This window comes from Octodon degus, unplaced genomic scaffold (genome assembly GCF_000260255.1).
Source record: "Octodon degus isolate 3935 unplaced genomic scaffold, OctDeg1.0 scaffold00092, whole genome shotgun sequence".
Taxonomy (NCBI): domain Eukaryota; kingdom Metazoa; phylum Chordata; class Mammalia; order Rodentia; family Octodontidae; genus Octodon; species Octodon degus.
Window position 1 is genome coordinate 2612655 of NW_004524668.1, and position 7445 is coordinate 2620099.

Here is a 7445-nt window from a genome sequence, read left to right on the forward strand (position 1 = left end):
GGGCCCCTGATAGCTCTTAAGGCATCTTTGTCAAATTAGAAAATGTTGTCCCTTCTGCTCTTCTTCTGGGCCAGCACAGCCTTGTCCCAGGATACAAGGCAAGCAGAGCACAGGCAGCATTGCAGCCTCAGCTTATGCCCCGGGCCAGGCCCTTTTGTGCAGTCTGTAACTTGGACAACCATACAGACCATTTTGAGCATATCATCTCCTAGTATTACGGCATTCTGAGCAAGTCACGGAGCTGCTCTCTGAGCCGCTTCCTTAGCTGTGAAAAATGGAAGCAGCATGGGACATTCCCTCTAGGGACAAGGTGAGGATGAAGGGAGTTAAAACATGTTAATGCTGCTGGCACCAGCTAAGTGCCCAAGAAATGCGAGCTCTCATGATTGTTAGCGTTGAGAAAAGAACCTCCTGCATCCTCTAATCCCAGCTCTTCCATCCTGACTCCCAGCACGTGGAGGGGCGCAGCCCACTAGAGGTGACAGCTTTGTGGCTTCGGCCGGTATACAGTGAGTGTCCATTGCCATGTGGGAGACCTGAAATGTAACCAAGTCATTGGTAACAATAAATGTTCTGAGCCTTAAATCGAGAGCCTGTCCCATCCCTGGCTGGCACTGATCTGCCATTCTTCTCTGCCTTTTTTTCTTTCTTTTTTTGTACTGGGGTTCGAACTCAGGACCTTTTACTTACCAGGCAGACACTTAGGCTGCTGAGCTGTATCCCTAGCATCGGTCCGTCCCATTTCGTGTATCAGTGATCTGTTCGAAGACTTACCGCTAATCACAGCTGCGCTGAGATTTGGACACTGGCATGTGTGGCTTCAGACCCCGCCTGGATTTCTCCTGTTCCCACACAGCCTCCCTGGATGACAGGGAAATCTCTCAAGTTCTGTTCCCTTTTTGGCTTTGCAGTTTTGCTGACAAGTCCAGCCTCCAAGCCAGCAGTGAAGGAGGGGAGGAAGAACGAAGAGGAAGCGCTACACCACCTCAGCTGGAGAACAGATGAAAATGACAATGAAGAGCATCCTGCACTCGGAATGAGGCAGTAGGAATCGGAAGGAGAGTTCTTTTGCCATTTAGTAATCAACCATTCAGTAATGACGGGCTAACAGAGAAGCCCAATTGGAATACCATGCTAAAATCTGTTGATAAACTTCTTTTAGAAAAAGCGTCAGAGCTGAAGTGTCACATCTTTGACAGAGAGCTGCCTGGCTTTTGCTTTGAGTTCCTTCCCTCTCATCCAAATCTCCCAGCCTTTTCTGGATAGAAAACTGCTGGAGGGAGGGGGATATAGTTCAGGAGCAGAGTGTTGGCCTGCCATGCACACAGCCTTGGGTTCAGTTCCTAGCACTGCAAGAAAACAAAAAAGAGGGCCGGGAAGATGGCTCAGTGGAATAAGCGCTTCCCTGGCAAGCGCAAGGGCCTGAGTTCAAGCCCCGGTTCCACCAAAAAAAAAAAAACCAAAAAACAAAACAAAAAAGCAAAAAAGAAAACAGATCAGGGCTGAGGGTATGTTGCAGGTCCTAGTTTAATTCCTACCACCATTAAAAGAAAACAAAATTACTGCTGGAGGCTGGCTTATAGTAGCACACCCATCACCCCAGCATGCAGGAGGCTGAGGCAGGAAGATTGCCTGGAGTTCAAGGCCAACCTGGGCTTCATATTGAGTTCAAAGCCAGCCTAAACTAACTACATCACCAGACCCTGTCTTTTAAAAACAACAGTAAGGGCCAGGGAGATAGCTTGGCAATCAAAGCACCTGCCTGGTGAGCACAAGGACCTGCATTTGATCCCTGGTACCACATGCCATGCCAACACCCCCACACGTACACACATACTGTGCTGGCCACAGAAATCAGGCGTGGTGGCGCATGCCTATAATCCCAGCTGGGGAGGGTGAGACAGGAGGATCATTACAAGTCCGAGCTGCGTAATTAGACCCTGTACTAAATACATAAATAAGTAAAAGATTTAAAAACAAACAAAAAATATTGCTGGGCATGATGGCACACACCCAGCATTAATTAATTAATTAATTAATTAATTAATTCCAGCATTCTGGGAGACTGACTTAAGGCCACCATAAATTCAAATGAGCAATTTAGTGACTTAGTCTCACCCTGGACAACAGAACAAGATTATGTCTTTTAAAGAAGAAAACAGCTTAGGCAGGCTCAGGGACTGGGGTTTGATCCCCAGCGTTCTAGGCCGGCCTCACCCCTGGGGCACGCTGAGAAGGTGATTGAGACTGGGCGTGGTGGCATGCACCTGTAATCCCAGAGTTTGGGAGGCTTAAAACAGGAGGATTACTACGAGTCCAATCTGTGTAGTGAGACCCTGTAGATCCTGTGCTAAATACATAAAAAGATAATAAAAGTAAACATGAAGAAAACAGATAGCACAAATCATCTCCTACTCTTGAGCCATACATACGGAATAGGCCTATGGCTTCTCTTTGGTAGGTCTGATCTCCACACCGTGGAGAAATCTTGTCTTCCGACTTCCCCCTCCAATCTGTCTTCCTCCTCCTTCCTTGCTGTGTCCCAGACACACAGACTCTCTGCTATTCCCTGTTCATGATGTCTGCAGGGGTCCTTGAGACCCGGTCCCTCTAGGCAGGGAGGCAACCCTCTAGGACATGGACTTTCGGAGTGAGGGCTACAGCAGTGCTCCAGGCTTCCAGGGCCTCTTGGAGGATCCTGAACCCTGGAAGCTGCCCAGGCTGGAGCCGCTGGTCCCTCCCAGCCCCATCTGCAGAGGAAGCCTGCAGAGCCTGAGCTCCCGTATGATGTTGGCTTGCTTTCTGCACTGAGGACTTTAGGCAAAGCTGTACAATTCTGGAAAAGCCTTGGGAGTGTACAGAATGGGCTGTGGAAGGTCTCCATCTCTGATTGTCTCTGACCCTCCAGCAGCCGGACGCCAAGCCACCTGCACTCTGCTACCTGACATGCTGACGGGCAGGAGCCTGTAAATTTCTGGGAGCATGGGCAAGTCACAAAGCCATTTATCTCACCTGTAAAAATGGGAGCAGAAAAAAAAAAAATGGGAGCAGCACCACCGCTGTCTCTTGGGGCAACTGCAGAGGCCGCTGGGTTTCCATTGGCCTTGGTTCCCACACAGGGTGATCTGTCAGGGTAATGACAGCCCAAATTCCTGCTCCCCACCATCTCCTCCCTCCCATCTGTCACGTGCCTATCTTGCGAAGAGGAAGCCAGAAACAGCCTATAGGTGAAAGAAGCCTCTGCCATCTTTGGCTTTTCAACAGGTAGCATGGGTGCCCTTGTGGAAAGACTGGAGAGTCCTTCACTGAAGGCCTAACACTTGCCACCCTGAAACCCAAACAGAAGGGAACCCCGGGCTCCTGCTTCTTGTCCAGGCGCCTGATTACACTGGGAGAGGTTCAGAGCTGTACCTAGGGTTCAGTCCCTGCCTTCCAGGAATTTTCGGCCTGGCAGAGAAACAACGGTAGGTACAGACACCCATGCCAGAGGGGATGGGACGCCCCATCCCAGGTGTGCGTGTCCCCGCACAAATGTAGAGGGACGCTGCTTAGAAACCCAGGTGCTCCTTCACCTTTCATGGGGGGAGCCCCCGCCAGTGGTGCTAAAGTGCAGATTCTGACTCACTGGGCCTGGGGAAGGGCTGAGGGTTTCCTTTCTAAGAAGTTACTAGGTGACAGCCATGCAACTGGCATTCCACAGACCACACTCTTGAGTAGGAAAAGCTTAGACATACAGATTTTTCACTGCATCGTGTGACCCCTTTGTCCAAGAGTTAGACCACAGAAGCACAGCGAAACCTCATAATGCTAATAAACCGGGTGTAGGGCACATGTCTGCAGTCCCAGCCCTTGGGAGGCTGATGCGGGTAGATTACCGCAGGTTCGAGGCCAACTTGGGCTACATAGTGAGTTGAAGTCCTGCCCAAACCAGGTAGCTAGACCCTGTCTCAATGGGGCTGGTGAGATGGCTCAGTGGTCTAAAGCACCTAGTAGAACAAGCTTAGCAAAGCATCAGGGACCGCCGTTCAATCCCCCAGCACCACATGCCAGCCAGCCCCGCCCCCTGGTGGGCTGAGCTGGCCACACACACACACACACACACACACACACTAAAAAAAAAAAAAATTTAGACCCTGTCTCAAAACTGAACAAAAATAATGCTAATTAAGGCTACCTTAGGGTGAACTTTTATTTTATTTTTATTTATTTCTTTTTAGGGTGAACTTTTAAAGGTGCCACATAATCATGTTCTAAACATCCCTGTGTTAAGTGTCATAGGGATTTACAGCAGAGGGGGAAAAAACCAAGCAACTCTTCACCCTCAATTACTTTACTGTTTACAAAGGAGATGAGTCATATTAAACAGCCAGAGAACAAGTCAGTGTGAGTCCACACATCTATCTAAGGTACAAATCTACATTCACAAAAGGACACAGAAAAGCATGAACCGGGCAACAGTTTGTGTTCATGGGCAGGCGTCCATGCCCTCCCAAGGGGTCTTCCTGTGCCCGCCCTGTAGCCCCTCCAGTCCATGCGCTCTGACGGTAGGGTAGCCACAGACAGGAATCAGCTTTTCAGAACTGCAGAACTGCTCACTCCTGCTCTCCCACTGGCATTTACAAGCTTCCGTGTTCCCTGCTGCTGCCCACAGGGCCTGGGAGCCTGTGGAGCTGGCCTCCCGCCTCACCCCCCCACTCTGCTTCAGCTGGGCTGGCCTGGCTGTGCTCTGATCTTCGTGGCCTGCTGTGCGCCTCCTCCTCCCTGTGCTGTGGCCTGGATGTGGCTTAACCCGATCTTCCCCAGCACCAAGACAAGGGGAGCTGCCCAGGGGTTAACATTGACTTCTGACACCCAGGAAGCCTTCCGAGGGGAAAGGAGATTGTCCCCTTCAGGAGCAGCAGAAGGACAAGGTTAGGTGAGGTGACATAGAAGCAAAAGGGTATAGGATGGGGGAGGAAAGGTCCCACAGGGAAGTTCTGGCCAGAAGGCTTTGAAAACAAAAGTCTATTCAGGATCCCATGACTAAGTTAGAAGATATTTTCAAAAGGTTACAGGGATGAAAATACAGTATGGAAATCTTAGTAACCTCTCCCACACGTCAGATCTCTGTTGTCAGCCCTCGGTTGTGTTTGTTTGTTTGTACCAGAGATTAAATGCTGAGCCTTTTACTGAGCCATATTCCCAGCCCTTTTGTATTTTGAGAGTCATGCTAGGCTGGGCTTAAACTTCCAATCCGGCTTCAGCTTCAGCAAGAGTTCAGGGATTACAGGCATGCGTCACCATACTTGGCTAGTCCTCTTTCTTTTCTTTTCAAGAACTATTAGGAGGCCAGGGAGATAGCTCAGTAGAATAAGCGCTTGCCTGGCAAGCTCAAGGGCCTGAGTTCAATCCTTGGTTCTGCAAAAAAAAAAAAGCTATTAGAGCTGGGGTATATAGTTCAGCAGCTGAAGTGCCTGCCTGGCACTGGCAAATGCAAGGTCCCGAGTTCGGTCCCTGGTACCACACACACACACACACACACACACACACACTATTTGCCAGCCAGGTTTGGTGGAGCATGCCTGTAATCCCAGCCATTAGGAGGCTGAAGAAGGAGGATCACTTCAAGTTGGAAGCCAGCCTGGGTTACACAGTGAATTCAAGGCCAACTTCTTCTACCTGGCAAGACCCTGTCTCAAAAATTGAATAAAAAGAATGTTTTTGGCTAAAGAATGAATTTTTTGTAAACTTAAAAATGTGTGTCTTGGGGCTGGGGAGAGAGCTCAGTGGAATAAGTACAAGGTCCTAAGTTCGATCCCTGATACCACCACCAAAAACAAAAACAAGTGTCTTTTTAGTAGGGTACAGTTTCTTTCCTTTTTATACCAGGGTTTTCGAGTCTCCTTGTGGAGGTGGTTTCTAGGTTCTCTCTGTCCTAAGCAAAGAAGTGGTCAAGACAAGCACACATGGTAGCAAAGTTTTATCAGAGGTAGGAAAAGACACAAGCGCTGCAGAGCAAGTTGGAGCCAAGTCAAAGTAGGTAAAGAAGCACACACCCTGTGTGCGAGAGCGGGCCTGGCTGAGGGAGGGGATCTGGGCAACTCAAACCCAGGAATTTGAATTTGACAGCTAACAGGTACAAAAGATGACTAGGGTAAGGGTGCTCCAAGCCACAAAGGGGCAGGGGCAGGGGCAGGGGGGACAAGGAGGAAGCATGATCAAGCCCACTGGAAGGGCTCTGCATCTAATTGAGAAAGACCTGAAAGGCCTTGTTGGTGGGGAGGGTAGCAGAGACGGGAGTTTGGCCCAGGAGAGACAGGATCAGTGAGTGAGGAAGAGGGTCACAGAGGGATCCAAGAATAGCTGACAGGTAGGCAGGGAAAGATAGCACAGCGGACTGAGGAAGTAGTGGGAGGGAGTGCAGGTCCAGATGATTTGCGTGGAGAGTTATCTCACTAGGCCTAGTCATCTTCTGTACCTGTTAGCTGTCAAATTCAAATTCCTGGGTTTGAGTTGCCCAGATCCCCTCCCTCAGCCTTGCCCTCTGTTTTATTTTCCAGGGGCATGGAAGCCAACCAGATGGTGGTTCAGCTTCCGCCCCCGCTGCCCCTGGTTCTCAGCCTGAGGGACTTGTATGCTTATTCTTGAATTCTTGCTGAACCTGCCCAGTCATAGCTGTCCGTTCCGTTTCCTCCTCCCCACCTGGTTCCACTTTCCCCCGTACTTCAAGACTCACTCAAGATGCATACCTCTGAAGCCTCAGATTCCAAGCAGAACGAGGTGCCCAAGAGCTTCCACCACACTGAGACACTTTCACTACACACTTCCACCCCTCGGGCTCTTGCTGGATTGTGGCCTCACGCTGGTAATTTCTTTAACCTTTCTTTACCTGACAGTGTCAGCAGTATTAATCACTGAGCATGCGCTAGCTGGGTATCTGTTTTTCACCTGGGAAGTTCATGAACTAGTGGTAACAATAACTCCTAGCGCGAAGGGTGGGTGGGAGGATTCCTTAGCAAACTCAAGGAAAGCTTGTAAGCCAAGCGTGGTAGACAACTCCTGGAATCACAGCTCCCCATCCACCCCCAAAAGAAAAAAAAAGAACAAGGAAAGCACTTAGAATGGTCCTTCACACACCATACTGCTTAGTAGACAGCAGTTATTGTCATTAGTGGAGGTGTGGGGGCACACTACACATTCCTTCCACGGACTCTCTGGCCTATGACCTAAGTAATTAGTATACTCTCTTTGTTTTGGTTTTTCTGGTACTGGGGATGAACCCAGAGCCTTCACACTGAGCAACATCCCCCAGCCCTTGTATATTGAGACAGGCTCTTGCTGTATAGAAAGTTCCTCCCTTAACCTTCTTCTTTTTTAAAATATTTATTTATTTATTTATTTATTTATTTATTTATTTAGTGTGTGTGTGTGTGTGTGTGTGTGTGGCCAGCTCAGCCCACCAGGGG

General features: G+C 49.3%; 1 long non-coding RNA gene across 1 annotated transcript in view; it reads left to right on the top strand.

Annotated features, from left to right (window-relative positions):
- LOC111818456 overlaps positions 1 to 1175 on the top strand; it is a 2216-nt gene extending 1041 nt beyond the window's left edge. The window contains exon 2 of the long non-coding RNA XR_002822435.1: positions 912 to 1175. This is a non-coding gene — a long non-coding RNA (uncharacterized LOC111818456). The remainder of the gene's footprint in view (positions 1 to 911) is intronic.
- The last annotated feature ends 6270 nt before the right edge of the window (positions 1176 to 7445 follow it).